The sequence below is a fragment of the Leuresthes tenuis genome, unplaced genomic scaffold (assembly GCF_036924035.1).
Source record: "Leuresthes tenuis unplaced genomic scaffold, fLeuTen1.0.hap1 SCAF_5, whole genome shotgun sequence".
NCBI lineage: Eukaryota > Metazoa > Chordata > Actinopteri > Atheriniformes > Atherinopsidae > Leuresthes > Leuresthes tenuis.
The window spans coordinates 24,278,316-24,302,632 of record NW_027325359.1 but is presented as its reverse complement, the minus strand read 5'-3'; the positions used below and the strand labels follow the sequence as shown (position 1 = coordinate 24,302,632).

General features: G+C 44.9%; 5 non-coding genes across 5 annotated transcripts; all 5 read left to right on the top strand.

Annotated features, from left to right (window-relative positions):
* The first annotated feature begins 7,475 nt into the window (after positions 1-7,475).
* Positions 7,476-7,589, top strand: LOC140308146 (U5 spliceosomal RNA). The gene has a single exon (XR_011916119.1). It is a non-coding gene; the product is annotated as a U5 spliceosomal RNA (small nuclear RNA).
* A 285-nt stretch (positions 7,590-7,874) lies between these two features.
* LOC140308001 (U2 spliceosomal RNA) lies at positions 7,875-8,065 on the top strand. Its single transcript, XR_011916015.1, has one exon. It is a non-coding gene; the product is annotated as a U2 spliceosomal RNA (small nuclear RNA).
* Positions 8,066-8,476: 411 nt separating this feature from the next.
* Positions 8,477-8,590, top strand: LOC140308145 (U5 spliceosomal RNA). The gene has a single exon (XR_011916118.1). It is a non-coding gene; the product is annotated as a U5 spliceosomal RNA (small nuclear RNA).
* A 308-nt stretch (positions 8,591-8,898) lies between these two features.
* LOC140307904 (U2 spliceosomal RNA) lies at positions 8,899-9,089 on the top strand. The gene has a single exon (XR_011915926.1). It is a non-coding gene; the product is annotated as a U2 spliceosomal RNA (small nuclear RNA).
* A 411-nt stretch (positions 9,090-9,500) lies between these two features.
* Positions 9,501-9,614, top strand: LOC140308283 (U5 spliceosomal RNA). Its single transcript, XR_011916244.1, has one exon. It is a non-coding gene; the product is annotated as a U5 spliceosomal RNA (small nuclear RNA).
* The last annotated feature ends 14,703 nt before the right edge of the window (positions 9,615-24,317 follow it).

Genomic DNA, 24,317 nt, shown 5'->3' with positions numbered 1-24,317 from the left:
TTAAAACAAAATCTCAAAACATGCACAACACATGAAAAGCTTATTCTCGGATTCCTGATCCTTCAGTGTTGCTATTTGTTATATTGCAAAGTACAACGTGTTTTCTTTGTTTTGTTTAAATCTATCTCGACATTGATAAATATGGAAGGACAAAGCAGGTTTAACTTGGTTTGAGCAAAGCAATTCATTTTGTAGCAAAATCCGAAATCGTGAAGAACTCATGAAAGCAAGCTTATACTCGGATTCCTGAAACTTTTAGATCTTAGATTTGCTCTTTCTTTTACTGCAAAGTACGTTGGGGTTTTTTTTTTGTTTAAATCTTTCTAGACAAGGTAAATATGAAGGACAAATCAGTTTTAACATAGTTTGAGTGAAGGAATGCATTTTATAAGCAAAATCCCAAATCATGCAAAACTAACGAAAAGCTTTTTCTCGCTTTTCACTGCTTTTTACAAACTGGTCGGACGTTCACACCTTCTTGCAGCCGAACAATTCCGCTTCCACTTTTGATGGTGTATATTCGGGCATTCAAACCTTTTCTTACCCGCTTTTTACAAACCATGGTCGGACTTTCACACCTTCTTGCAGCCGAACACCACCTCTCCCGCTTTTGATGATGTATGGTCCAGCATTCTTACCTTTTCTAACACATTTTTCAGCAATTATGGTCGGACATTCACACCTACTCACAGCCAAACACTTCCGCTCCCGCATTTGATGGTGTTTAGTCAGGCATTCTCACCCTTTCTCATCAACTTTTTGCATATGATCTGATATTCACACCTACTTGCAGTCGAACACCTCTGCTTCCGCTTTTGATGGTACATATTTGGGCATTCGAACCTTTTCTTACCCGCTTTTTACATACCATGGGTGGACTTTCACACCTTCTTGTAGCCGAACAACTCTGCTCCCGCTATTGATTGTGTACAGTCGGGTATTTTAACCTTTTCTTACCCGCTTTTTACCAACTATGGTCGGACATTCACACCTTCTTACAGCGGAACACGTCCGCTCCCTCTTTTGATGGTGTATGTTCGGGCATTCGAACCTTTTCTTACCTGCTTTTTACAAACCATGGTCGGACTTTCACACCTTCTTGTAGCCGAACACCTCCGCTCCCTCTTTTGATCATACATTGTTGGGCATTCGCACCTTGTCTTACCCGCTTGTTACAAACTATAGTCAGACATTCACACGTTGCAGCTGAACCACCTCCGCTCCCTGTTTTGATCATGTATGGTCTGGCAATACTAGCTTTTCTTACCCGTTTGTGAGTAATTATGGCTGGACATTCACACCTACTTGCAGTCGAACAGCTCTGCTCCCGCTTTTGATTTTGTTTGGTTGGATATTCGACGCTTTTCTTAACTGCTTTTTACAAACTTTGGTCGGACGTTCAAACCTTCTTGCAACCGAACACCTCCGCTTCCGCTTTTGATGGTATATATTCGGGAATTCGAACCTTTTCTTACCCGCTTTTTACAAACCATGGTCGGACTTTCACACCTTCTTGCAGCCGAACACCACCTCTCACGCTTTTGATGATGTATGGTCCAGCATTCTTACCTTTTCTAACACATTTTTCAGCAATTATGGTCGGACATTCACACCTACTCACAGCCAAACACTTCCGCTCCCGCATTTGATGGTGTTTAGTCAGGCATTCTCACCCTTTCTCATCAACTTTTTGCATATGATCTGATATTCACACCTACTTGCAATCGAACACCTCTGCTTCCGCTTTTGATGGTACATATTTGGGCATTCGAACCTTTTCTTACCCGCTTTTTACATACCATGGGTGGACTTTCACACCTTCTTGTAGCCGAACAACTCTGCTCCCGCTATTGATTGTGTACAGTCGGGTATTTTAACCTTTTCTTACCCGCTTTTTACCAACTATGGTCGGACATTCACACCTTCTTACAGCGGAACACGTCCGCTCCCTCTTTTGATGGTGTATGTTCGGGCATTCGAACCTTTTCTTACCTGCTTTTTACAAACCATGGTCGGACTTTCACACCTTCTTGTAGCCGAACACCTCCGCTCCCTCTTTTGATCATACATTGTTGGGCATTCGCACCTTGTCTTACCCGCTTGTTACAAACTATAGTCAGACATTCACACGTTGCAGCTGAACCACCTCCGCTCCCTGTTTTGATCATGTATGGTCTGGCAATACTAGCTTTTCTTACCCGTTTGTGAGTAATTATGGCTGGACATTCACACCTACTTGCAGTCGAACAGCTCTGCTCCCGCTTTTGATTTTGTTTGGTTGGATATTCGACGCTTTTCTTAACTGCTTTTTACAAACTTTGGTCGGACGTTCAAACCTTCTTGCAACTGAACACCTCCGCTTCCGCTTTTGATGGTATATATTCGGGAATTCGAACCTTTTCTTACCCGCTTTTTACAAACCATGGTCGAACTTTCACACCTTCTTGTAGCCGAACAACTCCACTCACGCTATTGATTGTGTACAGTCGGGTAGTTTAACCTTTTCTTACCCGCTTTTTACCAACTATGGTTGGACATTCACACCGTCTTACAGCGGAACACCTCCGCTTCCGCTTTTGATGGTGTATAGTCGGGCATTCGAACATTTTCTTACCCGCTTTTTACAAACTATGGTCGGACATTCAATCCTTCTTGTAGCCGAAAAGCTCCGCTGCCTCTTTTGATCATACATTGTCGGGCATTCGCACCCTTTCTTACCCGCTTTTTATAAAACCATGGTCGGACTGTCACAACTTCTTGTAGCCAAACACATCTGCTCCCGCTATCGATTGTGTACAGTTGGGTTTTTTAACCTTTTCTTACCCGCTTCTTACCAACTCTGGTCGGACATTCACACCTTCTTAAAGCGGAACACGTCCGCTCCCTCTTTTGATGGTGTATTTTCGGGCATTCAAACCTTTTCTTACCCGCTTTTTACAAACTATGCTCGGACATTCAGACCTTCTTGCAGCTGAATCACCTCCGCTCCCTGTTTTGATTATGTATGGTCTGGCAATACTACCTTTTCTTACCCGTTTGTGAGTAATTATGGCTGGACATTCACACCTACTTTCAGCAGAACACCACCTCTCTCGCTTTTGATGATGTATGGACCGGCATTCTTACCTTTTCTAACACATTTTTCAGCAATTATGGTCGGACATTCCCACCTACTCAGAGCCGAACACCTCCGTTCCCGCATTTGATGGTGTATAGTCGGGCATTCTCACTCTTTCTCATCAGCTTTTTGCAAATTATGATCTGATATTCACAGCTGCTTTTGATAATGTATGGTTGGGCATTCGCACCTTTTTTTACCCATTTTTCAGGAATTATGGGTGGACATTCACACCGTCTTGCAGCTGAAAACATCCTCTCCCGCTTATGATCATGTGCGGTTTGATATTCGAAAATTTTCTTTCATGTTTTAAAGAAATTATTGATGGACATTCAGACCTTCTTGCAGCTGAACCCCTCTGCTCGCGCTTTTGATGGTGTATAGTAGGGCTTTCGAGCCTTTTCTTCCCGGTTTTTACAAATTATGGTTGGACATTCAGACCTTCTTGCAACCTAACACCTCCGCTCCCTCTTTTGATCATACATTGTCTGGCATTCGCACCTTGTCTTACGCGCTTTTTACAAACTTTAGTCGGACATTCAGACCTTCTTGCAGCTGAACCACCTCCGCTCCCTGTTTTGATCATGTATGGTCTGGCAATACTACCTTTTCTTACCCGTTTGTGAGTAATTTTGGCTGGACATTCACACCTACTCAAAGCCGAACAACTCCGCTACCGCATTTGATGGTGTATAGTCGGGCATTCTCACCCTTTCTCATCAGCTTTTTGCAAATTATGATCTGACATTCACACCTACTTGCAGTCGAACAGCTCTGCTCCCGCTTTTGATTATGTTTGGTTGGATATTCGAACCTTTTCTTAACTGCTTTTTACAAACTTTGTTCGGAGGTACACGTCTTCTTGAAGCCGAACACCTCCGCTTCCGCTTTTGATGGTGTATAGTCGGGCTTTCGAGCCTTTTCTTACCTGGTTTTTAGAAATTATGGTTGGACATTCAGACCTTGCAGCCGAACACCTCCGCTCCCTCTTTTGATCATACATTGTCGGTTATTCGCACCTTGTCTTACCCGCTTTTTGCAAACTATAGTCAGACATTCACACGTTGCAGCTGAACCACCTCTGCTCCCTGTTTTGATTATGTATGGTCTGGCAATACTACCTTTTCTTACCCGGTTGTGAGTAATTATGGCTGGACATTCACACCTACTTGCAGTCGAACAGCTCTGCTCCCGCTTTTGATTTTGTTTGGTTGGATATTCGAACCTTTTCTTAACTGCTTTTTACAAACTTTGGTCGGAGGTTCACACCTTCTTGCAGCCGAACACCTCCGCTTCCGCTTTTGATAGTATATATTCGGGCATTCGAACCTTTTGTTACCCGCTTTTTACAAACCATGGGTGGACTTTCACACCTTCTTGTACCCGAACAACCCTGCTCCCGCTATTGGTGGTGTACAGTCGGGTATTTTAACCTTTTCTTACCCGCTTTTTACAAACTATGGTCGGACATTCACACCTTCTTACAGCGGAACACGTCTGCTCCACCTTTTAGTGTTCTATCACACCTTTTTTTCACCGCATTTTATGGATTATGGTTGGAAATTCTCAACCACTCTCATCCGAAGACCTCTCCTCCCGCTTTTGTGAATATATTTGAACTTTAGTCGGACATTCACACCTTCTTGCAGCTGAACCACCTCCGCTCCCTGTTTTGATCATGTATGATCTGGCAATACTACATTTTCTTACCTGTTTGTGAGTAATTATGGCTGGACATTCACACCTACTTTCAGCAGAACACCACCTCTCTCGCTTTTGATGATGTATGGACCGGCATTCTTACCTTTTCTAACACATTTTTCAGCAATTATGGTCGGAGATTCACACCTACTAACAGACGAACAACTCCGCTCCCGCATTTGATGGTGTATAGTTGTTGTTTTGCAAATTATGATCTGACATTCACACTTACTTGCAGTCGAACAGTTCTGCTCCCGCTTTTGATTATGTTTGGTTGGATATTCGAAACTTTTCTTAACTGCTTTTTACAAACTTTGGTTGGACGTTCAAACCCTCTTGTAGCCGAACACATCCACAGCTGCTTTTGATGATGTATGGTTGGGTATTCGCACCTTTTTTTTACCCATTTTTCAGTAATTATGGGTGGACATTCACACCTTCTTGCAGCTGAACACCTCCTCTCCCACTTATGATCATGTGCGGTTTGATTTTCAAAATTTTTACTTTAATTTTTTCTAGCAATTATTGATGGACATTCAGACCTTCTTGCAGCTGAACAACTCCGCTCCCTCTTTTGATCATAAATTGTCGGGCATTCGAACCTTTTCTTACCCGCTTTTTACAAAACTTGGTCGGACTTTCACACCTTTTAGTAGCCGAACAACTCCGCTCCCGCTATTGATTGTGTACAGTCGGGTATTTTAACCTTTTCTTACCCGCTTTTTACCAACTATGGTCGGACATTCATAACTTCTTACAACGGAACACCTCCGCTCCTTATTTTGATGATGTATGGTTGGGCATTCAAACCTACTTGTTGCCCGCTTTTCATTAATTATGGGTGGACATTCACACCTTGTCGCAGCCAAACACCTCCGCTCCCTGTTTTGATGGTGTATAATGGTGGACATTCGCACCTTTTCTCACCCGCTTTTTACTATGGTCGGCCATTCACAGCTTCCTCTCCACCATACTTGTATGGTGGGATATTCACACCCACTTGCATCCGAAGACCTCCGCCCCCACTTTTGTTGATATTTAGTCGGTCATTCGCACCTTACCCGCTTTTGGCAAACTATGGCCTTCTTGCAGCCAAACACCTGATCTCGCTTTTGATGATGTAAGGTTGGGCATTCAGACCTTGCTTCACCTACTTTTCACCAAATATAGTCGGACATTCACACCTTCTTGCAGCCGAACACTTCCGCTCCACTTTTGAGTGTTCTATGTAGCATTCACACCTTTTTCTTCACCGCATTTTATAGATTATGGTTGGAAATTCTCACCCACTCTCATCCGAAGACCTCTCCTCCCGCTTTTGTTAATGTATAGTCGGGCATGAGAACCTTTTCTTACCCGCTTTTTACAAATTATGGTTGGACATTCACACCTACTTGCAGCCGAATACTGATACTGATCCTCCCGTAATAAAATGGTCGGATCTTATCAAACACACTTTGTTTCTTGTGACAATCAAGTCAGCGAAACAGCGTATACACGTCAAGACACTGAATCAAGTTTGCCACAAGAACTCATAAGTTTGGCAGTATTGCTCTGCCGTCAGCAATCATACACCCATTTTATTTTCGTGAGACATGTGCAGGCACCTGTTCATCTACTGTTCTATCACTATGAATTAGTTTATCTATTATCAATAAGGATACTTCTACAACTACTATCAAAGTATGTCCGGACTTCTTATGTTGTCAGTTGCTATATATGAATAAGTGGGTAGCTACTGACAAGCATTAAGCATGTCACACAGCCCAAACATATAACATTTCAGGACACACCACACAGTTAACAACCACAGTGAAGCGTGTCAAAGCCCAAACATGTAACATTCAACGGGACACTTACACAACACATTCAAATCAAACAGTCAGACAACATACAAGAACATATACCCCAGCCGGCATTGCTCCCTGCCTATTTTCCTACAGCTCACTATGTGTGCGCACACCTTTATTCACAAACTCTTCAACTTATACTCTTTTACCGAAGCTGCTACAGCTCGATTGGCCGAATACCCTTAGATCCTATTTCGGTGAATTTGACATCTGCCTTACATGTAACAGATTAGCGATTTAGTTTGAGTGAAGGAATTCATTTTATAGCAAAATCCCAAATCGTGAAGAACTCATGAAAGTAAGCTTATTCTCGGATTCATGAAACTTTAGATTTGCTCTGTCTTTTACTGCAAAGTACAACGTTGTTTTTTTTGTTTAAATCTTTCTAGACATGGTAAATATGAAGGACAAAGCAGTTTTAACATAGTTTGAGTGAAGGAATTCATTTTATAGATAAAATCCCAAGAGTCTGCTGAGAAACAAGAATGAATGAGAAGTAGACTTTAACACGGCTCTAGGAGCGAGCCGAGTGTGGGCTAACCGGGAGAATTGCTTGAAAGAAACGCGACACCGAATGAGCGGTCAGAACAAAGCCTCAATACGGTTTTCCCGTGGTGTTTTTGTTGCTGCCTTGTCTTTTGCACAGAGTAAAAGACAAGGCAGCCATCGAATAGGGCCCGATTGTTCCTACTTGGTCAGCCGAGGAGCAAGGGGGGGAGCAAGCGTCTCAACCAAGCAAAGCTCACCATGGGGAAGGTGGCTATGCCAACTAGCCTGATGCCCTGCTCCCGCAGTGATGGATAATCGTACTCTGGTTTCTCTTCATAACGTACAAGTCTTTCGCCTTTTACTAAAGACTTCCGTGGAAAGCAGCACTAATGAGTTGTTTCTATTTTTGGCAGGCTTTACCTTTGCGGGTGAAGCCCTTTCCGTCTGTGCAAAAGAAATCTTGTTACTGTGCAGAGTGACTTCTCTGAGTAGAGTCGCCTTACTTGTTGCAACTGTGCCGATGTTGCTTGGATGGTGCTTGCTGGAGCGTGCGGGAGTGCAAAGTTATACCATTTAAAAGGGCTGAAGAGTGCTCAGTGCAGCGGGTGGGCGGAGGTGCAAAGTGACACTCTGGCCACCTATGGCCATAAAAAGAACACCGCTACAAGTGCGCATTGTGCCAGGAAGGGCCCTTGGACGTGAACCAGTGGACAGATATCACTTCTCGGCCTTTTGGCTAAGATCAAGTGTAGTACCTGTTCTTATCAGTTTAATATCTGATATGGCCTTTGTACGAGGACTACATATTAAATTGATTTTTAGCAATAGGAGTTGAAAAAGGAGCTTGCTCCGTTCACTCCAAGCATCGACTCGATACTGCAGTGCCGCTGGGAACGGTGCGCTCTTCTCTGCTCTTGTGAAAAAGCAAACAGTGGTGCAGGATGGAAGTTTCAGGGAGCCCAAGATGAAACTTTCTTTTAGTCTGCTGAGAAAAGAGAGTGAATGCGAAGTAGACTTTAACACAGCTCTGGGGGCAAGCCGAGTGCGGGCTAACCGGGAGAATTACTTGAAAGAAACGCGACACTGAATGAGCGGTCAGAACAAAGCCTCAATACAGTGTTCCCGTGGTGTTTGTGGCTGCCTTGTCTTTTGCACAGAGTAAAAGACAAGGCAGCCATCGAATAGGGCCCGATTTTTCCTACTTGGTCAGTCGAGGATCATGGAGGGGGAGCAAGCGTCTCAACCAAGCAAAGCTCACCATGGGGAAGGTGGCTATGCCAACTAGCCTGATGCCCTGCTCCCGCAGTGACGGATAATCGTACTCTGGTTTCTCTTCATAACGTACAAGTCTTTCGCCTTTTACTAAAGACTTCCGTGGAAAGCAGCACTAATGAGTTGTTTCTATTTTTGGCAGGCTTTACCTTTGCGGGTGAAGCCCTTTCCGTCTGTGCAAAAGAAATCTTGTTACTGTGCAGAGTGACTTCTCTGAGTAGAGTCGCCTTACTTGTTGCGACTGTGCCGATGTTTGAAGCTGGAGTGCAACGTTGTTGCTTGGATGGTGCTTGCTGGAGCGTGCGGGAGTGCAAAGTTATACCATTTAAAAGGGCTGAAGAGTGCTCAGTGCAGCGGGTGGGCGGAGGTGCAAAGTGACACTCTGGCCACCTATGGCCATAAAAAGAACACCGCTACAAGTGTGCATTGTGCCAGGAAGGGCCCTCGGACGTGAACCAGTGGACAGTTATCGCTTCTCGGCCTTTTGGCTAAGATCAAGTGTAGTACCTGTTCTTATCAGTTTAATATCTGATATGGCCTTTGTACGAGGACTACATATTAAATGGATTTTTAGCAATAGGAGTTGAAAAAGGAGCTTGCTCCGTTCACTCCAAGCATCGACCCGGTACTGCAGTGCCGCTGGGAACGGTGCGCTCTTCTCTGCTCTTGTGAAAAAGCAAACAGTGGTGCAGGATGGAAGTTTCAGGGAGCCCAAGATGAAACTTTCTTTTAGTCTGCTGAGAAAAGAGAGTGAATGCGAAGTAGACTTTAACACAGCTCTGGGGGCGAGCCGAGTGCGGGCTAACCGGGAGAATTGCTTGAAAGAAACGCGACACTGAATGAGCGGTCAGAACAAAGCCTCAATACGGTGTTCCCGTGGTGTTTGTGGCTGCCTTGTCTTTTGCACAGAGTAAAAGACAAGGCAGCCATCGAATAGGGCCCGATTTTTCCTACTTGGTCAGCCGAGGAGCAAGGAGGGGGAGCAAGCGTCTCAACCAAGCAAAGCTCACCATGGGGAAGGTGGCTATGCCAACTAGCCTGATGCCCTGCTCCCGCAGTGACAGATAATCGTACTCTGGTTTCTCTTCATAATGTACAAGTCTTTCGCCTTTTACTAAAGACTTCCGTGGAGAGCAGCACTAATGAGTTGTTGCTATTTTTGGCAGGCTTTACCTTTGCGGGTGAAGCCCTTTCTGTCTGTGCAAAAGAAATCTTGTTACTGTGCAGAGTGACTTCTCTGAGTAGAGTTGCCTTACTTGTTGCGACTGTGCCGATGTTTGAAGCTGGAGTGCAAAGTTGTTGCTTGAATGGTGCTCGCTGGAGCGTGCGGGAGTGCAAAGTTATACCATTTAAAAGGGCTGAAGAGTGCTCAGTGCAGCGGGTGGGCGGAGATGCAAAGTGACACTCTGGCCACCTCGAAAACCGAGGTTACATCCAGTACCAGGGGCAGCCCAAGCTCTGCCGCAAGTGTGGTGAGCATGGGCACCTGGTTGAGGCTTGTACCAAGGTGATATGTGGGAAGTGCAGAGAAATTGGGGACACTTTTGGAGAGTGTCCAAATGGCAGGAAATGTAATCTCTGTGGAGAATTAAATCACCTCTTCTGAGATTGCCCTAAATCTTTTGCCAACAAATTAAAGACGGTAAAGCCACAGTCAAGCCAACAAAGAGAAGGACCAGAGGTGGCAGTTGGTGAACAAAGTGAAGAGGTTGACCCAATAAATTCAAACTTCCCGCTAAAAGCTTGGATTGGAAGTGAGGAGCAAAAAGGAGAGGGGCCTGTAGAGGCCTCACCACTCAGTGCTGAAGTCTGTGAGAATTCACAGGCAGAGGGTGGAGCTAAGCTAAATGAGGAGGAAGAGCAGACAGGTGAGTCTAGTGAAGGTACTCACCTCCCCGAAGGTCAACAACCGAGGAGGACGGCATCTGAGTTGTCCTCTGATTCCCTTTAGCTCTGCAATCAACCCCCAGGGACTCAAAGTTAAATGCAACATTGCATCAGAGGCCAACACGAGAGTCCGAAAAGGAGAGCTAGTTTCCCAAGAAATAACCTGAGTGTGTAATTTGTTTTGATAACTTAGAAAAACGAAAATGACATACCTACTTTCCTTTATCCTTTTAATGGTTCTCACCTTCTCAACACTAAATGTGAGAAGTGTGAAATCAAAGACAAGAGCCCAGAGTATTATATCCTTCTTAGACTCCATAAAATCAGATGTGTTTTTAATACAAGAATGTGGACTACCTTTTTTGAAAAACCATAGACAATGGGAGGAAATGTGGCCCAATTTATCGATATGGAGTGGCTCAAATCAAATTAAAAATGATGGTGTGGCCATTCTAATTAAAAATCCGCATGTTCTGGTGCGAGACGGACGGGCACTTTTAGCACACTTGAATTTTATGGGGCAAGACTTTAACCTCTTAAATATTTATGATTTCAATGGAAAAAATGACAGGTATGACCTTTTAGAACATTACTCACAAACGGGTAAGAAATGGTAGTATTGCCAGACAATACATGATCAAAACAGGGAGCGGAGGTGGTTCAGCTGCAAGGTGTGAATTTCTGACTAAAGTTTGTAAAAAGCGCGTAAGACAAGGTGCGAATGCCCAACAATGTATGATCAAAAGAGGGAGCGGAGGTTTTCGGCTTCAAGAAGACGTGAACCTCCGAACAAAGTTTGTAAAAAGTAGTTAAGAAAAGGTTCGAATATCCAACCAAACATAATCAAAAGCGGGAGCAGAGCTTTTCGACTGCAAGTAGGTGTGAATGTCAGATCATGATTTGCAAAAAGCTGATGAGAAAGGGTGAGAATGCCCGACTATACACCATCAAATGCGGTAGCGGAGTTGTTTGTCTGTGAGTAGGTGTGAATCTTCGACCATAATTGCTGAAAAATGTGTTAGAAAAGGTAAGAATGCCGGTCCATACATCATCAAAAGCGAGAGAGGTGGTGTTCTGCTGAAAGTAGGTGTGAATGTCCAGCCATAATTACTCACAAACAGGTAAGAAAAGGTAGTATTGCCAGACCATACATGATCAAAACAGGGAGCGGAGGTGGTTCAGCTGCAACGTGTGAATGTCTGACTATAGTTTGTAAAAAGCGGGTAAGACAAGGTGCGAATGCCCGACAATGTATAATCAAAAGAGGGAGCGGAGGTGTTCGGCTGCAAGGTCTGAATGTCCAACCATAATTTCTAAAAACCGGGTAAGAAAAGGCTCAAAAGCCCGACTTTACACCATCAAAAGCGGGAGCGGAGGTGTTCAGCTGCAACGTGTGAATGTCTGACTATAGTTTGTAAAAAGCGGGTAAGACAAGGAGCGAATGCCCGACAATGTATAATCAAAAGAGGGAGCGGAGGTGTTCGGCTGCAAGGTCTGAATGTCTAACCATAATTTCTAAAAACCGGGTAAGAAAAGGCTCAAAAGCCCGACTTTACACCATCAAAAGTGGGAGCGGAGGTGTTCAGCTGCAAGAAGGTGTGAATGTTCGACTAAAGTTTGTAAAAATCTGGTAAGACAAGGTATGAATGTCCGACAATGTATGATCAAAAGCGGGAGCGGAGATGTTCAGCTGCAAGAAGGTCTGAATGTCTATCAATAATTGCTAGAAAAAATTAAAGTAAAAATTTCGAAAATCAAACCGCACATGATCATAAGTGGGAGAGGAGGTGTTCAGCTGCAAGAAGGTGTGAATGTCCACCCATAATTCCTTAAAAATGGGTAAAAAAAAGGTGCGAATACCCAACCATACATCATCAAAAGCAGGTGTTAATGTCAGATCATAATTTGCAAAAAGCTGATGAGAAAGGGTGAGAATGCCCGACTATACACCATCAAATGCAGGAGCGGAGTTGTTTGTCTGTGAGTAGGTGTGAATCTCCGACCATAATTGCTGAAAAATGTGTTAGAAAAGGTAAGAATGCCGGTCCATACATCATCAAAAGCGAGAGAGGTGGTGTTCTGCTGAAAGTAGGTGTGAATGTCCAGCCATAATTACTCACAAACGGGTAAAAAAAAGTAGTATTGCCAGACCATACATGATCAAAACAGGGAGCGGAGGTGGTTCAGCTGCAAGAAGGTGTGAATGTCTGACTAAAGTTCAAATATATTAACAAAAGCGGGAGGAGAGGTCTTCGGATAGATTGGTTGAGAATTTCCAACCATAATCTATAAAATGCGGTGAAAAAAAGGTGTGATAGAACACTAAAAGGTGGAGCGGAAGTGTTCGGCTGCAAGAAGGTGTGAATGTCCGACTATATTTGGTGAAAAGCAGGTGAAGCAAGGTCTGAATGCCCAACCTTACATCATCAAAAGTGAGATCAGAGGTGTTTGGCTGCAAGAAGGCCATAGTTTGCCAAAAGCGGGTAAGGTGCGAATGACCGACTAAATATCAACAAAAGTGGGGGCGGAGGTCTTCGGATGCAAGTGGGTGTGAATATCCCACCATACAAGTATGGTGGAGAGGAAGCTGTGAATTGCTGACCATAGTTTGCAAAAAGCGGGTGAGAAAAGGTGCGAATGTCCAACCATACACCATCAAAACAGGGAGCGGAGGTGTTTGGCTGCGACAAGGTGTGAATGTCCACCCATAATTAATGAAAAGCGGGCAAGAAGTAGGTTCGAATGCCCAACCACTCATCATCAAAAGCAGGAGTGGATGTGTTCGGCTATAAAAAGGTTTGAATGTCCGAGCATAATTTGTAAAAAGCGGGTAAGAAAAGGTTTGAATGCCCGAACATACACCATCAAAAGAGGGAGCGGAGGTGTTCCGCTGTAAGAAGGTGTGAATGTCCGACCAGAGTTGGTAAAAAGCGGGTAAGAAAAGGTTAAAAAACCCGACTGTACACAATCAATAGCGGGAGCAGATGTGTTCGGCTACAAGAAGGTGTGACAGTCCGACCATGGTTTGTAAAAAGCGGGTAAGAAAAGGTGCAAATGCCCGACAATGTATGATCAAAAGAGGGAGCGGAGCTTTTCGGCTACAAGAAGGTTTGAATGTCCGACCATAGTTTGTAAAAAGCGGGTAAGAAAAGGTTCGAATGCCCGACTATACACCATCAAAAGCGGAAGCGGAGGTGTTCCGCTGTAGACGGTGTGAATGTCCGACCATAGTTGTTAAAAAGCGGGTAAGAAAAGGTTAAACTACACGACTGTACACAATCAATAGCGGGAGTGGAGTTGTTCGGCTACAAGAAGGTGTGAAAGTCCGACCATGGTTTGTAAAAAACGGGTAAGAAAAGGTTCGAATTCCCGAATATATACCATCAAAAGCGGAAGCGGAGGTGTTCGGTTGCAAGAAGGTGTGAACGTCCGACCAAAGTTTGTAAAAAGCAGTTAAGAAAAGGTTCGAATATCCAACCAAACAAAATCAAAAGCAGGAGCAGAGCTGTTCGACTGCAAGTAGGTGTGAATGTCCAGCCATAATTACTCACAAACGGGTAAGAAAAGGTAGTATTGCCACTCCATACATGATCAAAACAGGGAGCGGAGGTGGTTCAGCTGCAACGTGTGAATGTCTGACTATAGTTTGTAAAAAGCAGGTAAGACAAGGTGCGAATGCCCGACAATGTATGATCAAAAGTGGGAGCGGAGGTGTTCGGCTGCAAGGTCTGAATATCCAACCATAATTTCTAAAAACCGGGTAAGAAAAGGCTCGAAAGCCCGACTTTACACCATCAAAAGCGGGAGCGGAGGTGTTCAGCTGCAAGAAGGTGTGAATGTTCGACTAAAGTTTGTAAAAATCTGGTAAGACAAGGTATGAATGTCCGACAATGTATGATCAAAAGCGGGAGCGGAGGTGTTCATCTGCAAGCAGGTCTGAATGTCCATCAATAATTGCTAGAAAACATGAAAGTAAAAATTTCTAAAATCAAACCACACATGATCATAAGTGGGAGAGGAGGTGTTCAGCTGCAAGAAGGTGTGAATATCCACCCATAATTCCTGAAAAATGGGTAAAAAAAAGGTGCGAATGCCCAACCATACATCATCAAAAGCAGCTGTGGATGTGTTCGGCTACAAGAAGGTGTGAACGTCCAACCAAAGTTTGTAAAAAGCAGTTAAGAAAAGGTTCGAATATCCAACCAAACATAATCAAAAGCGGGAGCAGAACTCTTCGACTGCAAGTAGGTGTGGATGTCAGATCATGATTTGCAAAAAGCTGATGAGAAAGGGTGAGAATGCCCGACTATACACCATCAAATGCGGGAGCGGAGTTGTTTGTCTGTGAGTAGGTGTGAATCTGCGACCATAATTGCTGAAAAATGTGTTAGAAAAGGTAAGAATGCCGGTCCATACATCATCAAAAGCGAGAGAGGTGGTGTTCTGCTGAAAGTAGGTGTGAATGTCCAGCCATAATTACTCACAATCGGGTAAGAAAAGGTAGTATTGCCAGACCATACATGATCAAAACAGGGAGCGGAGGTGGTTCAGCTGCAACGTGTGAATGTCTGACTATAGTTTGTAAAAAGCGGGTAAGACAAGGTGCGAATGCCCGACAATGTATAATCAAAAGAGGGAGCGGAGGTGTTCAGCTGCAAGAAGGTGTGAATGTTCGACTAAAGTTTGTAAAAATCTGGTAAGACAAGGTGCGAATGCCCGACAATGTATGATCAAAAGCGGGAGCGGAGGTGTTCAGCTGCAAGAAGGTCTGAATGTCCATCAATAATTGCTAGAAAAAAATAAAGTAAAAATTTCGAAAATCAAACCGCACATGATCATAAGTGGGAGAGGAGGTGTTCAGCTGCAAGAAGGTGTGAATGTCCACCCATAATTGCTGAAAAATGGGTAAAAAAAAGGTGCGAATACCCAACCATACATCATCAAAAGCAGGTGTTAATGTCAGATCATAATTTGCAAAAAGCTGATGAGAAAGGGTGAGAATGCCCGACTATACACCATCAAATGCGGGAGCGGAGTTGTTTGTCTGTGAGTAGGTGTGAATCTCCGACCATAATTGCTGAAAAATGTGTTAGAAAAGGTAAGAATGCCGGTCCATACATCATCAAAAGCGAGAGAGGTGGTGTTCTGCTGAAAGTAGGTGTGAATGTCCAGCCATAATTACTCACAAACGGGTAAGAAAAAGTAGTATTGCCAGACCATACATGATCAAAACAGGGAGCGGAGGTGGTTCAGCTGCAAGAAGGTGTGAATGTCCGACTAAAGTTCAAATATATTAACAAAAGCGGGAGGAGAGGTCTTCGGATGAGAGTGGTTGAGAATTTCCAACCATAATCTATAAAATGCGGTGAAAAAAAGGTGTGATAGAACACTAAAAGGTGGAGCGGAAGTGTTCGGCTGCAAGAAGGTGTGAATGTCCGACTATATTTGGTGAAAAGCAGGGGAAGCAAGGTCTGAATGCCCAACCTTACATCATCAAAAGCGAGATCAGAGGTGTTTGGCTGCAAGAAGGCCATAGTTTGCCAAAAGCGGGTAAGGTGCGAATGACCGACTAAATATCAACAAAAGTGGGGGCGGAGGTCTTCGGATGCAAGTGGGTGTGAATATCCCACCATACAAGTATGGTGGAGAGGAAGCTGTGAATTGCTGACCATAGTTTGCAAAAAGCGGGTGAGAAAAGGTGCGAATGTCCAACCATACGTGATCAAAACAGGGAGCGGAGGTGTTTGGCTGCGACAAGGTGTGAATGTCCACCCATAATTAATGAAAAGCGGGCAAGAAGTGGGTTCGAATGCCCAACCACACATCATCAAAAGCAGGAGTGGATGTGTTCGGCTATAAGAAGGTTTGAATGTCCGAGCATAGTTTGTAAAAAGCGGGTAAGAAAAGGTTCGAATGCCCGAACATACACCATCAAAAGAGGGAGCGGAGGTGTTCCGCTGTAAGAAGGTGTGAATGTCCGACCAGAGTTGGTAAAAAGCGGGTAAGAAAAGGTTAAAAAAACCCGACTGTACACAATCAATAGCGGGAGCAGATGTGTTCGGCTACAAGAAGGTGTGACAGTCCGACCATGGTTTGTAAAAAGCGGGTAAGAAAAGGTGCAAATGCCCGACAATGTATGATCAAAAGAGGGAGCGGAGCTTTTCGGCTACAAGAAGGTTTGAATGTCCGACCATAGTTTGTAAAAAGCGGGTAAGAAAAGGTTCGAATGCCCGACTATACACCATCAAAAGCGGAAGCGGAGGTGTTCCGCTTTAGACGGTGTGAATGTCCGACCATAGTTGGTAAAAAGCGGGTAAGAAAAGGTTAAACTACACGACTGTACACAATCAATAGCGGGAGTGGAGTTGTTCGGCTACAAGAAGGTGTGAAAGTCCGACCATGGTTTGTAAAAAACGGGTAAGATAATGTTCGAATTCCCGAATATATACCATCAAAAGCGGAAGCGGAGGTGTTCGGTTGCAAGAAGGTGTGAACGTCCGACCAAAGTTTGTAAAAAGCAGTTAAGAAAAGGTTCGAATATCCAACCAAACAAAATCAAAAGCAGGAGCAGAGCTGTTCGACTGCAAGTAGGTGTGAATGTCCAGCCATAATTACTCACAAATGGGTAAGAAAAGGTAGTATTGCCACTCCATACATGATCAAAACAGGGAGCGGAGGTGGTTCAGCTGCAACGTGTGAATGTCTGACTATAGTTTGTAAAAAGCGGGTAAGACAAGGTGCGAATGCCCGACAATGTATGATCAAAAGAGGGAGCGGAGGTGTTCGGCTGCAAGGTCTGAATATCCAACCATAATTTCTAAAAACCGGGTAAGAAAAGGCTCGAAAGCCCGACTTTACACCATCAAAAGCGGGAGCGGAGGTGTTCAGCTGCAAGAAGGTGTGAATGTTCGACTAAAGTTTGTAAAAATCTGGTAAGACAAGTTATGAATGCCCGACAATGTATGATCAAAAGCGGGAGCGGAGGTGTTCAGCTGCAAAGAAGGTCTGAATGTCCATCAATAATTGCTAGAAAACATGAAAGTAAAAATTTCTAATATCAAACCGCGCATGATCATAAGTGGGAGAGGAGGTGTTCAGCTGCAAGAAGGTGTGAATGTCCATCAATAATTGCTAGAAAACATGAAAGTAAAAATTTCTAAAATCAAACCGCACATGATCATAAGTGGGAGAGGAGGTGTTCAGCTGCAAGAAGGTGTGAATATCCACCCATAATTCCTGAAAAATGGGTAAAAAAAAGGTGCGAATGCCCAACCATACATCATCAAAAGCAGCTGTGGATGTGTTCGGCTACAAGAAGGTGTGAACGTCCAACCAAAGTTTGTAAAAAGCAGTTAAGAAAAGGTTCGAATATCCAACCAAACATAATCAAAAGCGGGAGCAGAACTGTTCGACTGCAAGTAGGTGTGGATGTCAGATCATAATTTGCAAAAAGCTGATGAGAAAGGGTGAGAATGCCCGACTATACACCATCAAATGCGGGAGCGGAGTTGTTCGTCTGTGAGTAGGTGTGAATCTCCGAACATAATTGCTGAAAAATGTGTTAGAAAAGGTAAGAATGCCGGTCCATACATCATCAAAAGCGAGAGAGGTGGTGTTCTGCTGAAAGTAGGTGTGAATGTCCAGCCATAATTACTCACAAACGGGTAAGAAAAGGTAGTATTGCCAGACCATACATGATCAAAACAGTAAGCGGAGGTGGTTCAGCTGCAAGAAGGTGTGGATGTCTGACTATAGTTTGTAAAAAGCGGGTAAGACAAGGTGCGAATGCCCGACAATGTAAGGCAAGGCAAGACAAGGCAAGTATATTTGTATAGCACAATTCAACAACAAGGTGATTCAAAGTGCTTCACAGAGACATTAAAACAGAAGAAATAAAAAGCATGATTTAAAATTTAAACAAAAGAAGGAAATAAGAACAATAGATAAAATCAGAAAAAATTATATATATGAAAGATAAAATCAATAGTTAAAACATGATTCCGTTTTGAAACTCAAGCTTATTCAAATGCAGCTGAAAATAGATGTGTCTTCAACCTGGACTTAAATACACTGAGTGTTTCAGCTGATCTGAGGCTTTCTGGGACTTTGTTCCAGACATGTGGAGCATAGAAGCTGAATGCAGCTTCTCCATGTCTGGTTTTGACTCTGGGAACTGATAAAATACCGGATCCAGATGACCCGAGGGGTCTGGAAGGTTCATAGTGGGTCAGGAGGTCACTGATGTATTTTGGTCCTTGACCATTCAGAGCTTTATAGACCAGCATCAGAACTTTTTAGGCAGACCTGTAAAGATGCTATTACAATAATCAAGCCTACTAAAGATGAATGCATGGACTAGTTTTTCCAGGTCCTGCTGAGACATCAGATCTTTTAGCCTTGATATATTCTTAAGGTGATAGTAGGCTGACTTTGTTAATGCCTTAATGTGTTTGTCCAAATTTAGGTCTGAGTCCATCACTACACCCAGATTTCTGGCCTGGTTGGTCGTTTTTAGATTTATAGATTGAAGCTCTGTGGTGACTTTCAATCGTTTATCTTTGGCTCCAAAGACAATTACCTCAGTTTTGTTTTTGTTTAGCTGGAGGAAGTTGTGGCACATCCAGTCATTAATCTCCTCAATGCATTTTCCAAGAGCCTGTACAGGCCCTCTGTCTCCTGGTGACATTGTTATATACATCTGTGTGTCATCTGCATAGCTATGGTAGTTTATTTGGTTGTTTTTTATAATCTGTGCCAGTGGGAGCATGTAGATGTTAAACAGAAGAGGTCCCAGGATGGAACCTTGGGGAACTTGTGATTCTTGTCTGCTCAGATGTAAAGTTACCTATTGACACAAAGTACTTCCTGTTCTCTAAGTATGTTTTGAACCAGTTTAGTACAGTTCCGGAAAGACCAGCCCAGTTCTCCAGTTGTTTGAGTAATATATTGTGGTCAACTGTATCAAAGGCAGCACTGAGATCCAGTAAAACTAAGACTGACATTTTTCCACTGTCTGTATTCAGACATATGTCATTAAACACTTTGGTCAGAGCAGTCTCAGTGCTGTGGTGCTGTCTAAAGCCTGACTGGAAGGTATCATAGCAGTTATTTTGTGTTAAAAAGTAATTAAGCTGTTGAAAAACCGCTTTTTCAATGATCTTACTTAAAAATGGGAGATTTGAGATGGGCCTGTAGTTGTTCATTTGCGTCTTATCAAGATTGTCCTTTTTCAGCAGAGGTTTAATTACAGCTGTTTTTAGTGGCTCTGGAAACACACCTGACGTTAAGGACAGGTTCACAATCAGTAACAGGTCTGACTCCAAAGTCTTTGAGACCCCTTTGAAAAAACCTGTTGGTAGGATGTCTAAACAGCAAGAGGAGGACTTCAGGTGACGTAAGATGTCCTCCAGGTCTTTACTGTTAATGGGTTGAAATAGTGTCATGGTGTTTAAACCGGTTTTCGGTGGACACAGTACATATGCTGAACCTGCTGCTGATGTACCAACTGCTTGTCTAATATTTTGGACTTTGTCTATGAAGAATTTGGCAAAGTCATTGCAGGCCATGGTGGAATGGAGTTCATTTGCCACTGACACAGGAGGGTTTGTTAGCCTGTCAACTGTAGCAAATAAGGCCCGAGCATTATGACTGTTTTTGGTGATGATGTCAGGGAAGTAGGATTTCCTTGCATTCCTCAGTTGTAAATTATAAGAGTGAAGTTTCTCTTTATAGATGTCATAATGAACCTGGAGATTTGTTTTTCTCCATCGGCGCTCAGCTTTCCGACACACTCTTTTCCCATTTTTCACCAGTGTGGAATTTCGCCATGGAGACTTCTTCCTTCCAGAGATAACCTTCACCTTAATGGGAGCAATAGTATCCATAACATTTAACATTTTAGTATTAAAGCTACTGACGAGCTCACTGACTGAACCCCCGGACAGGGCAGGTGCTAAGGAGAAAACCTGGTTAAAGATCTTACTACTGTTTTCAGTTTTGAGATCACTGCTGTTGAGACATTTGTGTGCACTGAAATCGTACTCTCAAAGAAAACACAGGAATGGTCAGACAGGCCCACATCAGACACAGTAATCTTTGAAATGCTTAGACCCTTGGAGATCACTAAGTCTAGAGTGTGCCCCCTATTGTGCGTAGGCTCTGTTATATGCTGAGTCAGCCCAAAGTTGTCCAGAGTGTTACTCAGGTCTTTAGTCCCTCTGTCCTGAGGATTGTCCATATGGATGTTAAAATCACCAACAATAATTATACAGTCAAAATCAACACAGATCATAGACAGCAGTTCACTGAGGTCTTCAGAAAAATCTGAACAGTATTTAGGGGGCCTGTAAATATTCAGAAACAGGACACTGGGTGAGGCCTTCACCTGTATAGCCATATATTCAAAGGACTGAAAACTTCCAGGAGATAACTGCTTACATTGAAAGGATTCATTGAATAAGACTGCGACCCCTCCTCCTCTCCTGCTCACTCTGGCCTCGCTGATAAAACTGTAACCAGGAGGGGTTGACTCAATAAGAACAGCAGCACTGTTATTTTGTTCCAACCAAGTTTCAGTTAAAAACATAAAATCCAGGGTGTGCTCAGTGATAAAATCATCAATTAAGAATGTTTTCCCAGCTAAAGACCTAACATTTAATAAAGCCAACTTAAGTGTTTTAGAGGTATTATTTGCCCCCTCGTGTTTGGGTGCAGTCTGTGGCACACAAGGTATGTTTACTTTATTTAAAGATCTTTTTGAGTGCAACTCTCTGTGTTTTGACTGGGTCACATTTCTCCTTCTGTCACCTAAAAGTACAGAAATTTTAAGATCTTCTAATAAACAGGGTCCCAGCTTGTCCTGGGAAAAGTCACGACTGTCAGAATTCACACAGCCTGGACCCCTCACACATCACACATCAGACTGCGGAGACAGTACATGGTGGCAGCGTGAAGGGACAGAAGGGGGTGGGGCTGGGCTCCGTCGCTTCGGCTGCTCTAGTAGGGGCGGGGCTCGGCGGGGAACCTTTGGCCGCTTTGGTGGGGGGTTTATGGGGGATAAAAAGGGATTGGGCTGGGGGGTAGATCTAAGCCCAGCATTGACCCGTTCCATCATCTCCTCAGTGAATTTCAGGTGAGGGGAGGAGGAGGGAGAAAGGGAGGGTGAGGAGCACAATGACCTGTCAGGGGTTTGGGGGGCTGGGGAAGGTCCTGGTCCTGGTCCCTGGTCCTGGTCATTAGTGCTGTTGAGAGGGTTTGGGGCAAATAAAGACCTCTCTTCTTGCCTCTGATGTCTCTCCTTTCCAAAGTTCCTCTTGGGTGGGGGCAGATGGAGTTCCTCCTCAAGGTTTCTGCTGGGATTTGTTTGTTCCTCTCTATGAGATAACTCCTTGTTTATCTCAGCCTTGGCCCCGAGCACAGATGGATGACGTAGGAAATAAAATATGTTGGAGGTGAACAGTTTCACCCCTGACTTGTTAAAATTAAATCCATTTGCCATGTATGATCAAAAGAGGGAGCGGAGGTGTTTGGCTGCAAGGTCTGAATGTCCAGCCATAATTTCTAAAAACCGGGTAAGAAAAGGCTCGAAAGCCCGACTTTACACCATCAAAAGCGGGAGCGGAGGTGTTCAGCTGCAAGAAGGTGTGAATGTTCGACTAAAGTTTGTAAAAATCTGGTAAGACAAGGTGCGAATGCCCAACAATGTATGATCAAAAGCGGGAGCGGAGGTGTTCAGCTGCAAGAAGGTCTGAATGTCCATCAATAATTGCTAGAAAACATGAAAGTAAAAATTTCGAAAATCAAACCGCACATGATCATAAGTGGGAGAGGAGGTGTTCCGCTGCAAGAAGATGTGAATATCCACCCATAATTCCTGAAAAAAGGGGAAAAAAATGGTGCGAATGCCCAACCATACATCATCAAAAGCAGCTGTAGATGTGTTCGGCTACAAGAAGGTGTGAACGTCCAACCAAAGTTTGTAAAAAGCAGTTAAGAAAAGGTTCGAATATCCAACCAAACATAATCAAAAGCGGGAGCAGAACTGTTCGACTGCAAGTAGGTGTGGATGTCAGATCCATCCATCCATCCATCATCTGCCGCTTATCCGGGGGTCGGGTCGCGGGGGCAGCAGCTTGAGCAGAGAAACCCAGACGTCTCTGTCCCCGGCCACTTCCTCCAGCTCTTCCGGGGGGACCCCGAGGCGTTCCCAGGCCAGCCGAGAGACATAGTCTCTCCAGCGTGTCCTGGGTCTTCCCCGGGGTCTCCTCCCAGTGGGACGTGCCCGGAACACCTCCCCAGGGAGGCGCCCAGGGGGCATCCTAACCAGATGCCCGAGCCACCTCATCTGACTCCTCTCAATGCGGAGGAGCAGCGGTTCTACTCCGAGCCCCTCCCGGATGACTGAGCTTCTCACCCTATCTCTAAGGGAGAGCCCAGACACCCTGCGGAGGAAACCCATTTCGGCCGCTTGTATTCGCGATCTTGTTCTTTCGGTCACTACCCACAACTCGTGACCATAGGTGAGGATGGGAACGTAGATTGACCAGTAAGTAGAGAGCTTCGCCTTCTGGCTCAGCTCCCTCTTCACAACGACGGGTCGGTGCAGAGCCCACAACACTGCAGACGCCGCACCGATCCGCCCGTCAATCTCCCGCTCCATTCGTCCCTCACTCGTGAACAAGACCCCGAGATACTTGAACTCCTCCACTTGGGGAAGGATCTCATTCCCGACCCGGAGAGAGCATTCCACCCTTTTCCGGCTGAGAACCATAGTCTCGGATTTGGAGGTGCTGATTCTCATCCCAGCCGCTTCACACTCGGCTGCGAATCGCTCCAGTGAGAGCTGAAGGTCACGGCCTGACGACGCTAACAGAACCACATCATCTGCAAAAAGCAGAGACCCGATTCTGAGGTCGCCAAATCGGACACCCTCAACGCCCTGGCTGCGCCTAGAAATTCTGTCCATAAAAGTTAGGAACAGAATCGGTGACAAAGGGCAGCGCTGACGGAGTCCAACTCTCACCGGAAACGTATCCGACTTACTGCCGGCAATGCGGACCAAACTCTGGCACCGGTCATACAGAGACCGAACGGACCCTATCAAGGGGTCCGGCACTCCATATTCCCGGAGCACCCCCCACAGGACTCCACGAGGGACACGGTCGAACGCTTTCTCCAAGTCCACAAAACACATGTAGACTGGTTGGGCGAACTCCCATGCACCCTCCAGGATCCTGCCGAGGGTATAGAGCTGGTCCACTGTTCCACGGCCAGGACGAAAGCCACACTGCATCTCCTGAATCCGAGGCTCGATTATCCGACGGATCCTCCTCTCCAATAACCCCGAATAGACCTTACCAGGGAGGCTGAGGAGTGTGATACCCCTATAGTTGGAACACACCCTCCGGTCCCCCTTTTTAAAGAGGGGGACCACCACCCCAATCTGCCAGTCCAGAGGCACTGTCCCCGATGTCCACGCGATGCTGCAGAGGCGTGTCAGCCAAGACAGCCCTACAACATCCAGAGCCTTGAGAAACTCAGGACGGACCTCATCCACCCCCGGGGCCTTGCCACCGAGGAGCTTTTTGACCACCTCGGCAACCTCAGCCCCAGAAATGGGAGGCCCCGTCTCCGAGCTCTCCGACTCTGCCTCTTCCGAGCACGTGTTGGTAGGATTGAGGAGTTCCTCGAAGTACTCCCCCCACCGACTCACAACATCCCTAGTTGAGGTCAGCAAAGCCCCGTCCCCACTGTAAACAGTGTTGACTGTGAGCCGCTTCCCCCCCCTGAGACGCCGGATGGTGGACCAGAATCTCTTCGAGGCCGTCCGGAAATCGTTCTCCATGGTCTCACCGAACTCCTCCCAGGCCCGAGTTTTTTTCTCAGCAACCGCCGAAGCCGCAGCCCGTCTGGCCTGTCGGTACCTATCAGCTGCTTCCAGGGTCCCACTGGCCAAAAAGGCCCGATAGGACTCCTTCTTCAGCTTGACGGCTTCCCTCACC